This window comes from Lonchura striata, chromosome 7, assembly GCF_050655825.1.
Source record: "Lonchura striata isolate lonStrDom1 chromosome 7, ASM5065582v1, whole genome shotgun sequence".
In the NCBI taxonomy this organism is placed as follows: domain Eukaryota; kingdom Metazoa; phylum Chordata; class Aves; order Passeriformes; family Estrildidae; genus Lonchura; species Lonchura striata.
In genome coordinates this window covers 12,913,838-12,938,145 of record NC_140709.1, presented here as the reverse complement: position 1 = coordinate 12,938,145, position 24,308 = coordinate 12,913,838, and positions in this window count along the sequence as shown.

Sequence of the window (24,308 nt, the reverse complement as noted above, 5' to 3'; positions counted from 1 at the left end):
CCAGATGAAAGGCTAGAGTGTTTTGACTGGGACAATGTCTTGCACTAAAAAAATATTCCTTCCTCTATTTTATTTTACATGAATGCTGAATCAACAACTTCTTATAATATAAGGTAATGAATTGCAAACTTGCCAAACTCCAATTATTAATCTGATAATCAGATATTTATTTCAGTCCTTGTAAGAATTCTGCAGTATCAGCTCTGAATAATTGCACTTTCTGGGAGGCTTCCATGCTAGCCCCCATTTAAAAGCTCATTCTTTAACACATAGTACTGCTGCAATGCCATGAGGACACAAGCACACTTTGTACATATTCAATAGCTGTCAGATAAGTGAAAGCAAAAAAGCATTGAGTTATAATTAATGAATGTGATACTGGCAAAGGCATGCTATTTTCAATACTCAGGTACATTGTGCATTATATTTAGTTTAATAAAACAAGAAATTATTAGAATTAAAACATAGAAATTTGGTGCAATGATATTAAACTCCATTTCTCATAATTAGGAAACAAATTTTGTGCTAACATAGCTAAATGCTGTGGTTTTACAATTACTTTAGTCTCCTAGAAATCAGCAGTGCTGCTCAGTATTGCTTGGAATTGCATTTACTCCTCTCTCTGAGAACTGTTTTCCCCACAACCCCACCTTGTCTTCTGCCACATGGGTAACTTTGGTTCAAAAAATAAGATGGCAGCAGTCATATAAAAATGGGGTTTAAATTAATGTTATTTTCCCATTTTGATCCCTTTTGTGTCATCATCAGTGAAAAGAAAGGGGAAAAGGAAAGATGGCCCTGTCCTGCTTGGCAGTGGTTATCCCAGATAACTGTGAAAGTATGGCAGACATATCAACACACAAGAGAGAGCTTCTGTGGTGGAACTTGCTTAGAAAGCACTGTACTTCCAAATGCAGATGTTTTTAGTGTATGGAAACAGAATATTTGACTAACCTTCCCATATTTCTATTTTTAAAGTATTTGAAATTTGTCACAAAAGGAAAGCTTTACCATTCAAATATTTAGTACTTGTTCAGATCATATGAAATGGATTTTGACCATGGATTATTAATACATGGGACACAAAGCATGGGGAACAGCAAGGCAACATTTTCTCATTGAGATCAAACCCCATCTCCACCAGATATTTTGTCATATTTCTAATTTTTCGCATTTTTCCTTGTTCTGCTCTGTAAATGAGTTAAAAATCTACACTGCTTTTCTCTCTCGGCCCTTATGGTGAATGAAGGACTGTGAAAGGGATGTTTGATGAGAGGACAAACACTCACCTTTTCCTCCTTCCTGAGTGTGGGGTGGGCTTAATGCCATGGGCTAACATGGGGTAATGAAAAGTGTGTGTCCATTGTCACTGTCACCACACTTCAGTGTTGGTGATGAGCCTGCTGTGACAGCGTGCCACCCTGCACTCAGCAGTGTCCTTCCTCTCTTGCACCCTCCCTTCTGGTTTGACTGGAAAACTTACCTAGGAAATAATGGGAAAATGGGGGGTTTCTGTCCAGAGTTTACTGAAATTTAAGATTCTGAAAAACTGGCATTTAGGACAAATATAAGTGAGAACAGTAGAATAAAACAGCAAACTTTCCACTGCTTAAAATGCATGAGCCATTCACCTGTGTCACTGCAGGGGCTTTTGAGATGCAAACGGAAAGTTCTGATTTTCTCCTGCAGCAGACAATAGTCCACCTGCATAATACATGCTACTTAAAGTCATTACACAACCCGGGGTGTGCAGTAAATAAGTAATAAAAAAATCTTGCACTGCTTTTTGCTGTATAACTGCCTGCAATATAATTTATCCCTCAAGCAAAATGAAACAATCACCTACAAATCTACTCAGCTACTATGAATAATTGAAATGACCACAAAGTCTGTAGTTCAGACCCATCCTAACATTTTCAGAGAGGAAAGTAAAAAGTTTTAAGTGCCTGCATTGTATAAAATCAATGAAATTTGCTGTTCCATTTCTATACGTAGGTAATTTAGAAACTTATTTCCAGCTGGCTTGCATTATGGGAGGTTATTTTTGGTTTGGTTTGTTTTTGTTTTTTTTTTTTTAATCAGGTGTTATTCCACAGAAGGCTGAGAACAGGAGCAACAAAATGAGTAAATCCAGGTCAAAGAGAAGATAATCCCTGCTCTCCAGGTTCACAGGCTTGATATGACTTGATCAGCTCATGTTGATTAGCAAGACTATTTATCAAAACATTTCTCCTCTTAGGAATCCAAAGAGACTCCTTCAAAAAGCCATTTGAGTGTACTTCAGAACCACTGGATCACTGCTGAGAGATGCTCCCAACAAGTAGAGATTTATCCCATGCTACAAAAGGTAATTAACATAACTTTTATGCTGTATTTGTTTAGATTTGAAGGGAAATCCACTTCATGTTGTAAACATTGTCATATTGTACAGTACCTATTTACTTACGTAATTGTTCCATTATTAGCTAGATTTTATGAGCATTATAACAAGCACATTATATTAATCTTAGTATGAAGTCTATCTCCTCCCTGCAGTCATATCACCAGGTTTTGCTCTGGTATAGCAAAGCATGAAAATATAAGGGAGATAAAATCAGTGTCCCAGATCTTTAGGTGTGGATAACAAGTGTTGGCTGGGTAGATCTAAGGTCTGACCTGAAGAAGGATGGTGTACCCAGCTATGGACAGGTGTGGTCACTGTGCCAACACCAGGGCTGGCCAGGTGATCTCATGGCCAGCTGTGGGACGTGTGTCAGCCAGCAGACCAGCTGTGACCAGCATTGCAGGGTCTGCTTGTAACAGAGGTGGATTCCCCAGTGCAAGGAGCTCTAGTGCTTCAGAACCTTTCTTTTCCCTGGTTTCTCTGAGGTATGTGATGTATGTCCAGTGAATACACAAATGGGACTTGCAGAGTCAAGAGGGATGGTCAGCCCAGGTCTGCCATGCTTAGCATCTACTTTACAGTCTTTGTTTTGTGTGGAGGGAGAAGACAGCCAGGGATATGAGGCTGGCACATTCTCAATGTCTGGGAGCAGTTTGCTGCAGGAAGAATTATTTTCTAACTATTTAAGACTAGCTTCTTATCTCTTCTGCTGTTTGAGCGGTGCAAAAGGCTGTGTGCCAATAAGCAGTGCAGCCATATGGTTTGCCTTACCATGGAAATGTCAGCCAGGAAGACTTTGAGGACACTCATGCCTACTGCCTAAGCACTCTTTGTGTCTGTGGTGATGGGAAAGGACAAATGTCACTGTCTGCATGCTTGTCCCCAGGCATGGCCAAGCTGGCCATTGTACCCTGCAGTTCCCTGTCTGACTCTGAACTGGAAGTATTCTTGACACACCTGCAGGCCAGCTCTGCACTGCCTTTGGCTGATGCACAGGATAAAAAATCTTAAAAGCCTTAGTCAAGAAATAAGCAGGGCTCCATTATAAGCCTGAAAGATCCTGAGTTTTGGGATCACATCATGATAACATGAAATACAGAACTTTATTTCTGCACCCTTTAGGGAAGAGTTTATCTCCTCATTGCATGGGCACCCAGAGCAACAGGAGCCCGTGCAGGGTCACCCCATTTCCTTGTTCTGCTCATGCCCAGAGTGTGAACAAGCAGAACTCTTCACAGATCAGTTTTATATTACAGTGAAGGTAAAAAACATTTCAACTCCTTCAACCAAAGGTCCTGACTCCTGACCCTCTTGTAATTCCACTAATTCCCATCTGTGTTCTTACAGTGGTTGGGATCCAGCAAGGCTGAATCCATTCAAGAAGGCAATGTGGGTGCATAAGTGTAGTTACTTCAATGGCTAGGAACATTTTCTGCATACCAAAGAGACCCTAAAACAGGAAAGCTTTCATTGCCAGAAGTTAAAGTGCCTTTAATATTTATTATACTGTTAATATGCCTCTTCAGAAAGTCCTTTGAGGGAAATAACAAAGATCAATAGAGGCCTGATGAATCCTAAATGGAGAAACTAAAAGAAGTATTTATATTTCTGTCTATGTATCTCCTAGAGATGACAGCAAATCTGCAGGCATATTATAGCAACGACCAAGGGTATTCAGTGGAATTAAGGGGAAGACACTTTCAAATAGAACAAAGGCTGTGCCCTACTAAAATGTTAATTAACATTCAAAGCATCAAACCACACATCTGCCCTTCGAGAAACAATGTGCCCATGGAAATAAAGAATAAAATACTAGTTTATTTATCAAAATACAGTGCAAAAAATTCACCAAGAACATGACATCCATAAGAAGATATCAACCATCTACTGCAGGAAAATGAATGACCCATCTCTCTTTCACTGTGATAATATTAAGCTGAGTTTATTTCTTGAGACCACATTTAATTATGAAAAAGAATGAGAAAACCCTCAGGAAATTATCAAACTGTTAATAAAATTTTTGGATGCACTGTGTAATTATAACCCCTTGAAGAGTCAAAAGCTCAGCTTCTTTATTTACATGTAGAAAAAAGCCCAGTGCTTGACAGCCATTTACCAAAATTTCCTTTGAAATCACAGTTGATGCAAAATTCCAATTATAACAATACCATGCAGTAGGCAAGGAGTGAGGACAAATAAGATGATATTTGGCAGAGAACCATAACTGTTGGTGTCCCAAATGGACACTGATTCATACAGCTCACTGATAAGAACTTAGTAACCCTGAATAATGAAACTTGTCACCAGCATTATGTTAACTCCACTTAGCATTTAGAATTAGAACTCACAAATGGGTTATGTCTGCACAGGGGTTTTTCTACAATATTATTAAGTTATCCTTGTATAATGCCACAGTGAATGTGCAAGGCAAATAGAATGCATCATCCATATTAGTGGAGATTTTCCCTCATGGCTTGCTTTTTCCATGAAATGAAGCCCTTCAAAAATGGGCACTTCCACAACCAATTTACCCAAATAGATTGATATATCAGTAAGGCTCTTTCAGTTTCCCCTGGCTTACATAATTTCCAAAATAACCTTTCCAGACATTTTAAATGCTATTTAGGCTTTGGAGGAATCAGATGTAGTTTGGTATCTTCAGCTGACAGCTTGAATCAGAATATGTATATGCCACCAGGCTGCTTGCCCCTTCTCTGTGCTTGACTGGAAACAGAAGGGTCTGCAACTTGATAGAAAATCTTTTTGCTAAGTTTATTATTGACTAGAGTGGTTCCACTAGGCTTCCATCTGGATCCTGAATGCTTCCCAACACCACCCACTTCCATCTTAAAATTTGAAGTTAAATGTTAAATGAAATAAGCTGAAGCCTGGTGAAGAAATACCATCTCATTCCTCGAGACTATTCAACAGAGCTTATGTCCCTAAATTTGAATAAATACAATGTGAAAAAAAAATTCTCATCAACACTTCATGACTTTGTGTTTAACAGACTGAGATGTACTTACTTGGAAAAAGATCACACATCTGAAAGTTCCAGGGAACTTTCTCCTGAACCCTACCATAACCATGGAGAGTATCATCAATATTTCAGCACAAGTGTTGGCCAAATTTTTTAATGTGCCCACTTCTGGAGAAGATGGATGCTGAAATATTTCTTATAATATATAAATGTTTTGTTATGACTATGTCTTCATAGAATAGTCAATTAACTGAAGGCAGTATCTGCAAAAGAGCTGTTAAATTGGCCACCCACCAAAACAACAAGAAAGGCATATTTATTTATTGTTACCTACATAAATGTCTAAAAGAGCAACAACTTGTTAAAATAATTTTAAAAATTCACTGCAGATACAAAGTCAAACTGAAATGATTTGTTTATAGAGGATATTTGGCACCAAAATGATACTTAATTTTTCAGAACTCTGGACTCAAATGGCCTTTTGAAAACATATCCTGCAGTCATTGATTTATATTTTCAATTTTTGCCATTTTTTAAAAACTCCATGGGCTTTGCCACCTACCTTTCATATTCTACCTTTTATTCAAAACACCCTGTTTAGATTAGGAAGAATCAACAGATTATTATCTGCCCATTAAATCAAATCTCTTGGCATAGAGTTATTCTAGCTTCTTGGCAGCAGGTTATTTATACAGAAAAAAAGTTGGCAATAAAGAATATCCAACCATTACAGTTTTAGCATTTGAAATACCTGTAATAACTCTCAAAAGATTGGATGTTTACTTTATTTATTAAAATACACCCTTGCTGAGGAAATAGTTTTGAAAATTATTGCTTAACAGAGTGCATTAATTAAATCCTAACAAAAATCCTGTATCCTAGATTTCATGATTTATTTATTTTGGTTGTATGATTTATGTAGCAAAAAACAGTTGGATGCCTTTCCTCCTCATTTCATCCCAACAGTGTTTTTAGTGTATTCTTCTTTCACTATGTAAGACTATAAAAGAATCCCTGTTGATTTAAAGACAATGATAGACCCATGGTTGTTCTTTTAACAAAATTATTTCTTTAGCAAAAAACAAAAATGATAAATGACTTTGTTTAGAGTATTTGTTCTATGAATATATATATATATATTTTAAGGCAAAAGCAAAGTTAATAGACTTCTACTAGGTTTCAAAACACTTTGGAAATTCACAGAGGCAGTAGCAAACCAGAGTTGATCATGTGGTGTTGGCTTGCCTTGCAGTCATCTCGTCTCATTAACAAGATACCTGGCTGCCCCGTAAGGCACAAAACAAATAGTAGGCATCTCAAATAACCAGAAATGAAGCAAACTGCTTTGTCACCAAGCAGCACTGTAATGAAAGGCAGAGAGAAGGAAGCAAGCCCTGGCTGCACAATATTTACAGCAGTATGGCAGTAACAGTGCATCATTGCTAGTACTCATCAACAAAAGCATGCTTTAATTGAAGCATAAATTGAAGAACAGAAATAATTTACAGCATATAATATGTAGTCTCATCAAATAATTTAGATGTATTTCAAGACAGAAAAATTGCTATTTTTCATAGTGTGAAAAAATCAAGATTTTTAATTATACCTATTTTTTTCCACTTTACATGATTATGTTTGGTGTTTAGTAGCCTGTCTGAGAGACTCCATAGAATTATCAAGCATTGCTGATTAAAATTGTATAAAATGGAATATATAAGATAGGATTACATGTAAGTAAGTGTAAAGAATTTGTATCTAGTACACTTTCTAATTACGAGAGAAATTGGATCATATTGATCCAATTAGTAGACTTTTTCTCTAATCCTTTTTGATTGTTTATATGATGCAATGATAATTGCAAATTGCTGAACTTCTATAGAAAGGCAGATTTCACTGTTTATTTGTCTGAAAGAGAAGAAAACCATCGTTGTCTCCCTTTGAGAACTGATCACTTCTTTTTGATCAGAAAAGTGAGAGAAACATTTTAGTGAATCCCTGCTTATCCTAGAAGCAAGCAGAGGACTGAGGACTCAAACGACCCAAGCAAGCTGTCTTTGCCAGAGCAGAGCAAACAAGTACTAATTTGAGAAAATGTCATAATACATTTTCAAAGCTGACCTTAAAGTGCTCTGAAGTTTTGAAGGCCAAACATTGAAACATTTTCAAGAAGTGTCTCATCAACATTTCACAAAAGCAGGGACTTCAAAAAATATCCTCTAGAGGCCTGTATAACAAAGTACACAATATCATTATGATCTTCATGAAATTCTCTCACTCTCACTTTTTTTAATATATTTTGAATTGTAAAAGTTTGTGTAGCCAAGACACCCTGAGACTTTAGTAATCTAATACACTGCCAGAGATTTCAATATAATATTGGAAATATTTACTCAGGAGATCCTGTAAAAATACAGGATATTTTTACAGTTATTTGCAAAGAGAAAGTATAGCCTCTGTAATTAATTAATGGTAATCTGAAAGATGCTAGGAGACAAAATTCAGCTAGTATGACTTGGACAGTTATGACAGGAAATGTAATAGGTCTGGAATCTTTAAAGAGAAATATCCTGTTGCCATGTCACTTCTCAGTGAAACATTTATACTCCTGTTAGCTGTGCTTTGACAATTTATACTGAAATTATATCCAGGGTGTTAAACACCACCTAGAGGTCAGGATTTGCAGCAGACCTCAGGGTCAATGACTGTGGTGACTCAGGATGTTTCTCAGCAGATTTAATTCAAAGGATGTAGAATAAAACCAAGACCACTAAAGCACATCCAGCTTGTGCCTGCTGGAAAGTGTATATTCAAATACTTGTGATAAAGAAGTAAAAAACTAAACATAACCTCTAAGTAGTTTTGAAAACTTTTATATTTTGTTCTGCTGTCTTTGAGAGGCATAGAGGCAAAAAAAAAAAAAAAAAAAAAAGGTGCCAAAGACAATGTTTGATAAAGTGCATTATTTGAGACCTGAAAGTAATTCAAAGAATTGGAAGAGCAGGAAGTGAATATTTCACTTCATGATGATTCATCAGTTTAAATCTGTACCAAGGTATGCTACAGGATCCTGAAATCAAAGTTTGTTTTGGTACAGAGTGTTTTAGATTTTCTATTGTTAAAACAAATACTTTGTTCAATGAGTATCTCTTTCTAAAAAATTGCACACACATACAAAAAAACCCAAAACCAAACAAATCCAAAAAACTCTAACAAAAAACCAAAACAGAAATGCTCCTAATTGTAATGAGATTTGATGTAGGATATAAGGTTCAGGCTTAAGAGGAAGAAAGTGTTGAGATCTAAAATCTATTTGAATTTCAAACTTTCTGAATTAACAGTAATTCTGATCCAAGGATTAAATAGATGAGAAAAAGCATCATAAGAAAGTAATAGATGGGTTTGGGTCCTACATTCACAGGTGGCTGTCAACAGAGGTTGGAGGCTGAGATCAAAACTAATCTTAAGACAGAACAGTGTCTATCTAGAAAAAAATCCATTTATTTGTAGAGAAAGGCATCAAGCAGGGTATAATTAGATGTTAAAATGACAGAGGTCATGTCAGAAGCAGCACAAAGAGTTTGTTAGACCTGCAGTGAGATTGATAGCATGGTGACTATCAGATTAATTACATATATTATTGAGGAGGTAGAACACCAACATACTTCACACTAAATATGAGCCTGTTGTCAGGCTCAAGTGTATAACATAACTTGTATGGTTGCCATAAGAAACCATCAGTCTTTCAAAAATAGAAGATGACATCAAATTAAATTATAGATTACTGGATAGAAATCAGTAAATATCTTCTTGAACAAAAACAATAACTATTTTTTTTTTAATCCAGTTGTCCACATTAAAACCTGGATTTCAGCTGAGTAATTGGAGCAGGCAAGAAAGTTCAAAAATAAAAACAAAATAAGTCCAAATGAGAAAATGAGGAAGGAATAGCTAGCAGAAAATCTACATATGCACTCTCTGCTGAGATGGGATAAAGACTCATCAGCTACATCAGTGATCAGTTTGAGACACTGGAATGGAAAAACAACAGAGACATACCTAGAGGTATGTTAAATCAAGAGAAATTTCTGAATACTTGGAAGCAAGAATGGTTATGTAGTCAAGCACTGTCAAAAGAATATTCTAACAGAATATAAAAGATATTCTAATCTAATCGCAAAGAGGAATGAAGCTCTAAAATGGCTCAAATGTCTTTTGTACAAAGAAGAATAATTAACAATCAAATTGAAAGCTGCTATCTTGACAGATGATGTATATTAGGACAATGAAAATTCAGCCCGTTATTTGAATGCTGAAGAAAATTTCAGATTGTTGTAAGTGTAGTATTCTTTTTAGTAAAATTTCAACTGGTTTTAAATTAAAATTCATTTGAAAAGGTTTTCATAAAGGTCTAGAACTTCCTTAAAAGTCTCTTTCTCTCTTCAGTTCAGATCAGCTTTTATCTGAATTTAAAGAATGAATTTTCAAAAGTGACTCTGCCTAAGTTTGGCTTCCTGAAACCCAGACAGCCTCAATCAGAAGTATACTTTGTTTAAAATTAGAAAATCTGTGCTTTCTGCAAGAGGATGCAGAAACTAGTTTTCAAACCCAGAGGTTAATGCTCTCATTGACATAACTGAAATCAGAAGTTTTCAAGTCTACAATATATAAAAGAATACAAGTAACTTAATATTAGAGCGACATTTCAATAGAGCAAAATGGTTTTCAATCCCCTGCATCCAGACAGTGAATTTTGGAGTGGAATGTCAAACCAGGCTTTTTGTTGTGTCTTGGAACACGTGTTCCCACAGCGAGTATGTCATTCAAACAGCTCCAAAATACCCTTGGTTCAGACTTCCTGTCTCCACTGGGTTTTGAGCATATTTAGTGAAATCTGACAAAAAGATCTAGGACTAGTTTCTTTTGAAGGGAATTGAGTTTGCAGTCACCAAAACCATTCTGCAAACAGGAACAGTAGTGACATTCAAGGAATTAACTTCCAGAAGACACCATTGTTTCATAAAAATATGTAAATATAGCAATATCTCTGCACCAGACAAGATTTAGAATCATAGAATCATTTAAACTTTCAGATTCAAAAAGACCATCAAGTCCAACCATTGACCTCACACTATCAAGCCCACCACTAAACCATAGCCCTAAGTGCTGCATGTACACATCTTCAAAATATCTTTAGGGATGGTGACTCCACCACTTCCCTAGGGAGCTTATTCCAATTGGGCTTTTTAAGGGCCTGGCAACTCTTAAAAAGAAAGATTGTTTTCTCAATATCCAATCTAAACCTCCACTGGTACTACTTCAGGCCATTTCCTCTTGTCCTTTCACTTCTTACCTGGCAGAAGAGGCTGACCCTACCTCACTGCAAGCTCCTTTAGGGTAGTTGTAGAGAACAATGAGGTTCCCCTGAACCTTCTTTTTCTCCAGGCTAAATAACCCCAGCTCCCTCACTGATTCCACATTTACTGGACAAGTGGGAAGGCTGAGACAACTAAATTTACAACTGACAGTCACAGTCCAGGAGGATATCAGCCTCATATTTTCAGGTGCTGTCTGAACATACAAAGAGTTTGCAGAGTTGAAGTACTATTTAATAAGGAAACTGGTGTGTCTGCATTCAAAATGAGGAAAAATCTGAATTGCAGCTGGGCAGCTACAGTACCCAAATGAAATTCCTCTAAAATAAACTGCTTTAAAAGAAGGAACATTATGATCAAGATGGGACATCCCTCAGGCAGGCCAACAAGACAAATGTCCAGATAAAAGGATGATTGAGCATCATAGTATTTTTAGTAAGCCTTGCTAGATTGTTTCTGAAAGTAGGCAATGGAGAAAAAAAGCTGGCAAAAGTTTCTTACTTATAATTAACCCTAAAAGTCCTCCCATTCATTTGTCCTGCAAGCAAAGTATCACTATGGGTCAAGAGAAAAATCCTGGCTGGTGAAATGGAGCCAGAAAGCACCGAGTTAAGCAATATAGGATGGACTCCTTCAGCTGAAGAGAGTTACAGAATTGACAGAGGACCCAAACCAGAGACATTAGATGCACTGTATCGACTACATGAAAGCTTTTGACTTGGCAGGTCAGCTGAGATCATTCAACCCATGGAGCAATAAATAGTTCCTTCTAAAAGCTGGAAAAAAGCTGAAATCAATGCCTATTAAAGACTTTTAGGGGGAAAAAAAGGTATCCAGAGAAGGAAAATTTCTTTTCTCTCACAAGTCTTTATAATTATAAGGTACCAAAAGAGCAACACAGCTCCAGGGCTCAGTAGGCATCTTCAACTAACAAAACTCTCTGTTACCACCAGCAAACTTCTGAGTGCTGCTGGATGAGTTGTTCATAGTTCTAGGGTAATAATTACCTACTGAATGGTTGCAGGATAAAGCTGACAAACACACTACCCCGGAGACAGAATAAAATGTGCAAGTATGCATTAGAAGCAGCATAAAAAGCAAGTTTTTTGGTGTTGCACAGACTATCTGTCATGGAAATCACTAGGGCTCTGGTGCAGAGCTGACAGCTGCAATGTAAGAAACAAATAGAATAGAGCAGAGCAGATAATCATTTTTTTTAGAGATGGCCTTGTTGGCCACAGATGTGTTCTGTATTGTTAGCTGTGTCACTTGATTATATCCCATTTGCAACCATCCTGTTGCTGCGCTGCTGCTGCGCTTCCCTGTGGCTCACAGAGATTTCTGAGCAGTGAAATCTCTGGGATTTCTCTGCCTGGCTTGAAGAGGCTGGGTAATCAGCTTAACCACAGATCATTTAGGAGAGAAGAGCAGAGACACGTGCAAAGACTACAAGCAAAAGCTCCCATATTCCTGGATCCACAGATCCAAAACATCTCCCAGTTTTGTGCTATTTTGTGACACTACTGCTGACAGTGATACTAGAAGGGATAAATGTAAATCCCTTTTACATTTTGCTGCTGTAATTTTAAAGCCTAATTGCTAAACACTCTTTGAACAACATAATAATTCAGGAACCATCAGGTCCTAATAGCATCTATAAGTTCTGTTGTTCCAGTAGGTTTTCATGCTACTGATGACATGTTAAATAGAAATAGAGTTGGTTTCCATATTTTTTAATGTCTATTTCTCATTAAGTTTCTTATCTTCATCTCTGATTTGCTTTATTTGTTTTACTTATGTATGATCCAATATTGAAATTCTCCTTCCTCTCCTGCCCATGAACACTGGGAAGAGCTCTGAAAATTAGATTGATACTGACCCATCAGAGAGGAAAATTTGACCATTCCTACATAATTTAACTATGTTTAATTGATCCATAGCTGTAGCATGAATTTTCAATACTGTTTTCCTACTTAAGCATATGGGTGTAATTTACAGATTTCTTCTCAAGATATGGACAGAATTTAAGCAACTAATTTCAATAGGTAGTGGACAACACATTCCTTAGTCATCTGTAAATTGTTGCAGGTTCTTTGTCAGATTTTTGACCATCAAAAACATTGAAATTCTGCCACTCTTATTCTAAATTCTTGCTGTGTAAGCAGAAGAGAAGGATGTTGCAGGGCTCAGACTGTGTGCTGGATTTTTCCCATTCAACAAAAAGCACTCTGCACAGAAATGTGTTTCTGGCTGAAACAGACACTAGACCTTAGCTCTTCCTTACTGGGGAAGCAATGCACCCCCTGAGGAGTCTTTACAGCAATGTCATCTACTGCCCCTCGCTGCTACAGATGGAATTTTAGTCTCTGTAATCATGGACAGGCCAATGGCATCAGACAAAATTCTCAAGCCTGAAATTCTCCTCACAAAGTAGCCTTTGTAACATGAATTTTATTATCAGGAAGAGAAAAATGGACTTATGTTCCATCTATTGCAATGGATTTATGACCTCTCACTTGCCAGAGGGACTGCTGAGGCTGAGTGGTGGGGCTGCTGCCCAAGGGGGTGCACCACCATAGAGCAGGACCTCCTTACATCATCCTTCTGCAGACATGTCTCTTTGTGACCTTCAAAGCCTCAAAATGCTGCGTGGTTATAAAAGGCTCTTAAACAGTCCTTCCTCCTGCCCATATCTTCACAAAGCTTTTATTCCATTGCTTGATAGGATTGCAGTTTTATCAGCCCTAGCTTTATTCCAGAAGTAACTTTTAAAGAGTTGTAACTAGGCCGTGTTTCCCCAGCTCCTGTAATCCTCTACCACAAAAGAAGGGATATAAATGAGGTACATTATCATTATATATTACCACAAGAACCAACATTATAATTAGGTACTGTATCCGCTTTGTAATCACTATGGCTTTAATTTCCAATCAAAAGCATCAAAGTCTGCAGACAGTGACCCTGCTATTGAACAATTCCTTTTCATTTTCTTTGACAATGAATTTTCAAAGGTAAGGGGTTGCAAAGAGAAATGGTACTTTATTCTAGAGCTTCTACATAATTATAGCAATTAGAGAAATCTTTCATATGCTTGGTCAGCTTTTATTGCATACGTTTAGCTGCTGGTTAGAAGTGTCTCTGGAAGTTATAATGCGTTTGGGGCACCAAAATCTGTCCCACCATTATAAATACTGGCTAGGCAGACTAATAATTGCAGAGTGTAGTGGAAAAGGTTAGTCATAAATATGGAGGATGTTAGTGCAGGTAACATAAAAGGAATTTAGAAATCTACTTCAGCAAATTGCTGTGTGCTATTTTGCCTGTTTTTTTTCTCCCTTCTTATGAGCAGTATTAAAACAGCCCCTAAATGTCCCAATAAAGATTCAGACTTTGTTGTGCTAGATTTCCAGCAAGTGCAAAAGGTATCCTTACCCTAGGTTTGCTGCCCTACTGCACCCCAAAGGTCTGGAGCACAGAAACTATTCAAGTGGAAAAGGATCTTCTTTTCTAAACTAGTCCTCTGAGTGGATTGAATTATGCCCAAACACCAGACATTCTTATTTTTGCACTAGTATAACTGTGTGTCCCCCCCACAGGGCTTTTCCCAATGCAGGTGTATTAACAAGAGCTGAAGCTGAAAGGTCAGATACCTGAGGGGCAGAGATGTGCCCAAATTTTGCTGTAAATACATTGGGCAGCCAGAGTAGGCAGGACAGTGAGAAGCAGAGATCAGATCTGCTATGGACCACAGAGCAGAGGCTTCCCAGCCCTGAGACCAACAGAAATGCCAAGACTCACTGAAATCCTTCAGAGGGATTTTTCTCAAATGAAGAATCCAGTATGTTTTCCTAAGGATGGAAAGCAAAGCAGAAAGAACCTGTTCTTCCCATTGGAGGTGAGAGCAGCTGAATGGAAAGGATAATGTGACTACAAAAACTGCAGCCAAAGGAACATCAGCTGGGGGCTGTGAATCAGCCCAAATTGTTCAATAAGACGTGGAGTTCACTGATCAGTTTAATGGGTGAGTAAGTTCTGGAACTCCTTGATTGAGTGCACTCAGTGTTTTCAAATCACAAAAGTTTTTTGTTATCATTATCAATATAATTTTGTTCTGAAATTTGCCTAAAAATTAATAAAAAGCTAAATTACAAAATGCTACATATTGACATTATCAAACAATTTCCAATATTTTGAATTTGTTCCTTTGACTCCTGTGTTTATTGATATTTTTAATATTCTGATATTTCAGTCACTTTTGCAGAGAAATTCTTTTTACTCTGCAAGTTCTCTCAGGAAATAAAATCATTGCTACCTTGTTCTACTCAAAGATTTTCTTTGCTTAAAGACAATATATTTCAAACAAAATTAAAACACCATTATATCATATCCTATCTGGAAAATTTAGTCATAATGAATATTGTTTAATTCCTACAAAATTCTGGGATTAACGTGAAATAAAGGGGCAATATTTTGAGACAAGATATACAATTAAGTGTTTGACACACTAGATTGTCTGTCCTACAAATTGTACTTCTTAATATTCTTATTATTGCCTACTGATATTGTCAGTCATATATCTAAACTTCAAGGTGTGAGCTGAGAGATGTGTGCGCCATGTGTGCCTACCTGTCATATGCACTGTGCTTTATTTATATTAAATCCATCCATCATAATCTTCACTTCCACTTCTCTTTTTATCTCATTCATTTTCCTCCATCATATTATAACCTCCAACCGACTTTTCCTTCATAAGTTTCACAGCACTCAGGCATTTTGGTCTGTTTCCTTGCCCTTTCACAATAACTTCTATCATACCAGTTTCCTTCATAACATTTTCTCTGTCACTGACGGTCTCTCTTGGGCTTTGTTAATTTTCTTAGCCTTAAAAATGGTCTCAGAAGCCTCTGTGGGGGTGGCAATGAAAAGGAAAAAAAAAAAAGGAAAAATGGGATGGCAAATAAAAAGGAAAATGCATTGAAAAAATAAAAAGGGAAAGGGAAAAAAAAAGAAACAGAAATACCAATTGCAAAGCTTTCTTTACGTATATTCTCTGCTTTCTTTCTGAGTTCAAATCCCCCAGTTATATAATTTAATTTCCACATTAATTTCTCATTGATTATCCCCTCATCTGACAATTTACTTTTCTTCTTTTATTTAAAAAAAATAGTCTGTTCAGAAGGGTCTTACAGGTATAGCAATTGCTTCCACAACCTCATTTTTCCAACATTTTTGACCCAGGCTGAAGCAACCTTTTGCACAAGAGAGTGTAGGGTGGTTTGGGGACCATTTGGTCTGTTTGGGTGTAGGGTTGTTTGTGTAGAGGCAGGGCAGCCTTGACCCTGTTTCTAAAATCCACATTATTCAGTCTGGAGGGGTTTTATGGCTCTGTGAGTTCTGTACTATCACTATAAGCAGTGGTACAACTATTAGTGGTACAATGCTTCATATATATATATAGGCAGCATGGGTATTGACTAGCTTTGTTGTCCCATACCACCTCAAATTGTGCTGAAATTGTGAAAAATTAGATAACAATTTAATGGCAAAAAGGAAGCCAAAAGTAAACAATAGATAAAGATTTTTTTCTCCCAAGAGGTTTCCTCAGATGTACAGAAAAAAATTTGTGAACATTCTTGTACAATAAGGGGAAAGTCTACAGGATTTCTCACTGTTTGGATGGCTCCCATACCATCCATACTTGTGAGCAGAGCATGGGGCACTGGGGACATGGAAAGGGCAGTGAATTGGATCAGAAAAAACCCTTCTAAATCCATCCAGAGGGTCTCAGGATTTCCTTATTAAGTCTCAAAGCTAATAAATCTATTAAACCTTGGGTGAATTAACATTTTATTTTATTCCTCATTACAAGAATATATGTGTTATTATCCATACTGTTTAAAGAGCTTTTTATCACTCTTTGACTTTTCTTCGCATAGGTAATGTTTTGGGCTTGATCCAGATGCCTTCGCAGCTTGGTCTTTTTCGTGCAGAGAGAGATTTACTTTCCCAATCCTGGGTAATAAATCCTTAAATTATGATTTAAGTGGAAATTTACTATCATGTTAAATCGCTATTAGAAGCATCATTCTCATTGAAAGTATCCAGGAATGTACAACTTTAGAAATGAGCCATGCCATTGACTAGAATTATAGATCAGTTTTGTGCTGCTATTTATAGCTGTGCAGGCTCCTGAAGTCAGGCAGTTCCTTTTCATTTAATGGCTCTTTCTAAGAATTTCAGAAGTACTCATGTACTCTGGCTTTGCCTCTGTGCAGTTACCAGCACAAAGAAGGTAAATATGGGTGCAGGGGAAAAGGGGCTTCCCTGGGCTGTTTGATTACTGGATATCTCACTGTTCATCACTTACTGGACCTCAGCATCAGCACTAAAGCTATGAAAACCAAGGCTTATAAAAGTATGGATCATTAGGGTTTTTGTGCTGAACCATTATGATGATACTCTGGGGATTCACTGAGCCCATTATTTATCTTCTGATGTCTTAAAAGTTTGACTGGTGGCTGATTAGCAGGTGTGAATTACGTTGCAGAAGCAATAGTGAATTCATTCTACGCTGAGACCCAGTGCAACATAGAACATCAGAGTCCTAAGGCACAATGGTGACTCTGGCCTGGGTCTGAAAATCAAAATGGACTAACCCATAAATTTAATTTTACCATATGACACATAATTTTAACAGAGATATTTGCAGTGTGGGCACACACACCCATTACAGAAAATATTAAGCATATTTTGAGCCAAGACTCCCACACACACCCCCCCAAATCATTAGCATTTAATTTACAATTCTTAGGCAGATTTCTTCAAACCTTCAGACTAGAACCAAATCACTCCTCAAAAGCAAGAAAAATGTTAGTTAGACATTAGGACCCAAAGTATTTTTATATTCATCTGTTTTCTAAGTTTTAAACTATTTTTTCTAATGTACCCAACCACTTACTCAGTGATTTATTCCTACCTTTTTTTTCTAAATTAATTATTTCATATCCCATGAATGATCTGTTTAAAAACAGAAAAAAAAGATCCATCTGACAGTATTTCCATCATTATGTGAAAATGGTGCCACACCAGCAAAAACATCTATAGTACCCCCTAGAAAATGAACATAATTTTTATATTTACCTCTCATATAAGATTTTTAGCTACTGAACAGCAACTTGTAAGAAAAGAGCAATAATTTTATCCTCACGCACATAGAAAGGACCACCCTTTCTGATCATAATTTAATAAGCAAGGATGATTTTATCCTCACACACATGGAAAGGACCACCCTTTCTGATCATAATTTAATAAGCAAGACTGATTTTGTTTGCAAAGAAAAATGTAGTTTACAGCAGAAAAATACTGTAATTAAATAATCAGCATATAATGTAGGGCTTGTAATATTATAAACCTCTCTTGATTACAGGAAAAATCAGTTATAACAGTACCAAGTTGCCTGATGCTGCTGATGCATGCTGGTTTGACAGTGAGACCAGTTGGGTCTTACCAGCTTTTACTCAAGAAAGTACTTTAACTCAAACACCCTCCCTCAAAGGCAGCAGAAATAAGGTCACAAAATCCAAGACACTGCAAGCAACCAGAGAAAACCAAGCTGAGAGGCAGGCTGTGCCAGAGCCAGCCGTGGGATGCAGGCACAGGGTGGTCTCCCATCCTCTGCTCCGGGTGTCGGTCTGAGGCTGCCCTGGCTCCATCCATTCCCTGGTGCTCTCACTGGTGAGGAAGATCAGGCTGAGGTTCCCCTGTCCTGCAGGCCAACACCAGAGCCCCTGGCTCTTTTCTGCTGTTAACATGGGAGATCTGCTTCTGTGCTCGTGGGTTATTTGCAGCAGAAATACGATGATGCAATTGGTCTCCCGTTTTAAAAGCTTTCTTTTTCCCTCTCTTTCATTTGTGTTATAGGTCCTCTGCTTCTCCCAGGTTCAGTAGAACTTGTCTGGGGTGAGATTTCTCTGCAATTAGAAGGCTGGTTGAGTAAGAGATTCAGTCCTGCAGTAAAGACGGACTTTACAGCTCCTTATCCAAACAAAATGTGTTTGTTAAGATCTAGACACATCCTCATGGCCCAGATCTCTATGTGCCCGTGGTTTGGGGGTGCATTTTTGGTGAAGTTTCTGCTGAGGACTGAAGGAGATGTAGTCTTTTCCACTCTCTCCTTTGTACGTCCTTCTATCAAAGTATTTCAAATTAATTCCCAAAACTTTCCCATCAGGGTTTCAGAAATTGTATATTTTCCATCTCAGTCTCTAGGCCATTTTTATCATTCCTCGGATAATGAACAGAGGTTATGACCAATATTTTTCAATATCCAAGTATGTCCCTTCAGTTTTAAACGTTGCCATTTAAGACTGGGGTCAATTACATGGGCCACTGTAAATTCACAGTAAGGGAGTGTCTATTTAGCTATGAACTCTTTCATATCCAAATAGGGGAAGCAGTTGCAGAAAATCAACTGCAAAGGCAAGGTCACAGACAAAAAAAAAAAAAAGCCAGAATAGAAAACTTGCTTCTGGGATCCCAAGACAAAACCATGATCAATTTTCAGTAATTTAGTGTTTTGTAAAATCACTCTGAGGTGATTTTAGCAATTTGCTCTCATTGGTGGTCTCCAGAAGCCTGGCTCTATTAAATCTCACAATTTTATTGCAAGTTATAAGTTTTTTATATGTTCCCTTAGAAGCCCTCATCTTCTGAGAATGGTGATAATCTTTGATAATTTCAGCAGACATTTACAAAATAATAGTTTCTTGCTTCTGATGGAAATGAGATGTTCAAAAAGCTGAATTTTAAGGAATCCACTGTTGATATAGAAACAAGCATATATTTATTCCAAAAGTTCCCATGCTCCAAGACAGGACTAGACAGAGCAGAATTCCTCTCTGCATGGTATTACTGGGACAAAAGTACCTCAGTGGAAGATGTTAGCAGCACCATTCATTCTACACCCCTCAATAACTCTGTAACAGGGGGCTTTTTTCTGTTATCTTTCCTTTCTCTCATATCTCCTGTTTTCAACCCCATCTCTCTGTTCATTATTCACTATTCCTTTTGACGTGCTTTGAAACCCTGAATTTCCCAAACAAGATGCTGTTCCTTTTCCTGGCGTCTTGATCAGAAGGCCAAAGCAAAGTAAAAGACAAACCATGTTTTCAGACATGACCTGCTCTCCTTGACTTCAATAGGAGTTGTACATGCATTTGAAATGAAGCTGTCTTGTTTAAATAGCAAAAGTGTCTGCAGCTGTTTGTTTGCTAAGCAAAGAACCTGGAAGTGAGAAGCTGTCTGGCTGCATATCCTCTGCAAGTTTATTTTAAGAGCAGGTTTTAAAACTCAGCACCAGGACCTGTCAAGTACCAGGTATTTCACCCACTGAAGGAAAGATATCTCCTTTACACAAAAATGTTGTGTAGTGAAGAGAGTTTCAAAAAACCCATATAGTTTTAGCTGCAATCTTGAGCATTACTCCTTCCTAAGATGAAGTAGCCTGTGCTTTATAGGAAGAGGTAAATTATATCCTCTCCCACTGCTTGTTATAATGAAAATGCACAAGTTTTTCAGAATTCTTTCATCATCTACATAGACATGTTACATCACAGCACTTTCTGTGGAGCATATCACAATTTAATGTGTTAAGAAGGAAGAAACAGCAATACGATGCTCATTTCAAATAGAATTTGAATTTGGCTACACATGTATTCAGAGCAACTCAACCAACCTTCTTTAATTGATCCGTGCAAATCTGATCCACATTAGCCTTCAAAATTCTACCCTGTCCACTTTACACAAGTAGAGTGCAATGTGAAAATTACTGGACTGTAATTGTTGACACCATGCCAGTGAGGACAGTGCTGCTTTTTAGTGATGCTTTCAGTGCCTTCTAAATAATTCAATTCATCACATGTAAATCTTACAGTAAGTAAATCTGCATTACAAAGGCACTGTTAACCACGCCTTATGAATGAAAGCATGAAGCTTTTACAAAGGCTCTAACTACAATTTCACATTGTTAATTCTAATTATAATTTTTCTCTTCATTTAACACAAATAACTAGAACAATTGGTTTTGCCATTATACTATTTGAGAAAAATATATACTGACTTACCCAAAAATATTTTTTAATTATCCCCTTTTGAAAATTCTTCTTAATAATAAAATTATTTTGTGATTTCCTCCAAGTATCCAGTTCACCAACAAATAAACATTTTATATCTGCTCAAGGCCACTTCTCAGCTTCTAGAATTAATAATTTTTAAAATCCATTATGTCTCTAACCGAACTTTTTTTGCAAGAACATTGCTCAGATTCTGAAAAAAGTGAAAGGCAATATATTGCATTTTTTTTCTCCCAGGTTGAACACCCACAGCTCCCTCAATTGCTTCTCATAAGACTTGTGCTCCAAACCCTTCACCAGCTTCACTGTCCTTCTCTGGTTTGGAGTAATCAGCAAGCTGAAAGGCACACCAGGGCTTATCTCACCACCATATTTGCTGGGGTTGTTTTATCTTTTTAAAAATACTAATCTCCTCAGATATGATCAACTCTGGAAGCAAATATATATTTGTTTAAATAGTGAATCCAGATATTTCCAGTGTTCCTTGACAGCTCATTGGGATGTGTCTCAGATTACTATTTTTGGTTTAAACAACTCATCTACACCAGTACTACAATAGTTACTTAAGTGTTGTCCTTGTATCTAGTCCATAATATTTGGGTGAATATACTTCTAATGAGGAAGTGAATCAGTGATGCCATTTTCACAGAAAATGCCAACACTGGTACCTTGATAGTCACTGATGAATAAAAGTCACCACCTGTAAGCCACTGTGAATGCCAATCAAACAGAATGAGAACCATTTTGTCACAGGAAAGATTTCTCAGTGTGAGTTTTAGTGATCAGTGTGGCATTTCCATTTATTCTACCAGTGTACTAAAAAAAAAGAGAAAAAATTATATTGTCAGATCCAATTTGACATCAAAATTAGGACTTTTTTAGTCAAGATTCTGGAAATGCTTGAAGGCTAAAATAAATGTGCCCATAAAGATTTTATAAATGTTTCTATTGAATATATATTAATTCTCCAAGGGATATTTTAAATTACAAGAGAAATAGTTAATTAAAGGCATAAATATAAAAGTGCCATAGTATAAAACAAAAACTTTGGAAGGAGCATTATTTCTTTCTCATTATGTTATTCTACATTTATGAAATAACAGTAAAATGCAAGCCTCTTAATGTAAGATTTCAAAAGTTAAATATCATTAATTTAAATTACTCTTCTGTCTTTCCTTTTCTTTCTCATCCTCTCCTAGATGGTATAATTAGGAATAGCCAAATCATGGAGAAGAGCAAACTCTATAAATTCTCTGTATTAGCTAGCTATGTGTCAGATACATGTAAGTAGATATCCCAATTAGACCATAAAAAAGTACTGACCATGCAAGCAAATTCAGCCATAATAGTTACAAGTAAATCCAGCAGTGGGGGTTAACTTCTGCATTTTTCCTCTCCCTTATGACAATTAGGACTAAGCTCAGGAAAGTGAATCAGAGTCAGTTTGTACCTACTTTCACTGAAAGTTGCTCTGGACATTGATGCAGTTTAACTGAGGTTAAAACCAAGCAGAGGTGACACTCCTGCATATGTACAGGTGGCAAACTCCTTTTGACTTTTTTGAACATTGAAGCATCAGTACAGAAAAGGTGGCAAACCTTTTCTGTTCCCAAAGCATGCTGCTCTATTGTGTACTCTGCTCAGGTTTTGAATGGCAATAGATGTCCTCTTTTCCTCATTGCTACTACTTCTAAATACTATGAATGCTTATTAAATATTCTAATAATTGATACCTCTTTGCTTTCTAATCTTTCTTCAAGGATAGACAGGCATGCACTGAAACGTTGTCTGCTGATTATTTATGTTTATACCATCATGTTACATTCAGTTACTCTGTATTTTAAACTTAGAATGGAAGATCAAGGACTGGTACCTGGTAGAATACCAAAGTTTTGCTCCTTATTCCCATTCTAGATCAGCAAGCCCAAAGATGCATTCTCAAGATCAGTGAGGCTTTCTTTTGGTAGCAGAAAAGGGTGGGGTTTTGACTAAAATGAGCTTCTGTTTTCCTCTTCTACCAGCACAGGGAAAAATTTCTCCAACTGGTTTCTAAATATGCACAACCACATGTCCTTAAATCCCATCCACGGTAAGCTGCTGGGAACATGAACCCCTTCAGTCCACAACTCCAGCTGACCAAAAACCTCAGGTCCATCTCAATGCCAGAGGACAAAATATCTTATGCAAAGAAATGCAACCTATCAGCTCAGATTCAGAATGACATTGGCACAGTCTCGTACTTTTTGTCTGCCTGAGGTCTGCTCGTGTCTGGTCTCTGCACTGGAGCACACGCCGTGTGGCTCCACAGTGAACAGCCTAAGGAAGAGAGGCACACTTGGGTAATAATTCTTGAGTTTACGAGCTTTTGATTACCTTCACTACTCAAATTATTTTTCTGTTCCTTTATGGGTCCCCTGATCTTGTGCAGCAAAAGCCTGAAATTGTCAACCTGTTCAAAATAATAGAATCTTTATCGGCCCATTATTTCCAACATCTGACTGATAATGCAGAGCAATAACTATTAGGTAATAACGTCAGTTTCTGATTAGAAAAGCTAATATTGTACTAGCAATAAACTTTGTTCACACTGCAGAAAAGATACATCTGTCAAGAGGTTTGGAAAGGACTCTGCAGTACCCAAAATAAACAAGCCAAAGAAAACATTAGTATTAATACAATCAGCATAAAAATAAAATGCAAACAAAACAGAAATCAAATAGAAAATATTATGTGTCCGATTTCTTCATAGCATATAATCAGCTTCTACCACATTATCCTGTGCAATGACCACCTTAATGGGTGGGAATTAATGTGACTGTTTTGGGGCAAAGAGGATTTTAATCTCAAATAGGCATTCAAATTCAGTCCATCTTAGACCTTCAGCATGAGTTCACTGTTACTTAGTCTTGCGCCTCACTTCTGACTTCCCATGCTGAAAATATTTTCAGGTGACAGGTGTCTGCAGAAGGAGCTTCAAGCCTGAAAGGTTTTCAAGATCCCTGAAATATCAAACTGTTGCCCCTGTCAAATGGGCTCCTGAGGAGTGAAGGCTTTTCATTTTTCATCCTAGATCTAGTAGGAATTATTCAATTTTATAACCAGGTTTCCTCTGGCTGCTACTGATGCTAGAAATAAAAGCAATTTAAAATTCATGAGGGGCATCTGACTATTTTCCATTTCTAGCTGAGGACTGCATTTTGCTCTCCTCAGTCATGCTCAAAACACCATTGTGCAAAGAAACGCTGCTGAAATGAATCATTTACTCCAACTGTGGTCACAAATGAAAGCTAAACAACAGAAATTCATTGCACTGGTTCTGCCAGCCTGGTGCCTCTTCAGGATCAGAGGACACAATGAGAAACACCTGTAACTGAGACAGAAGAACTTTGGTTTTGGAAAGTTATGGTAACAAAACAAACTCACAGGCAAGATCCTTCTGCAAA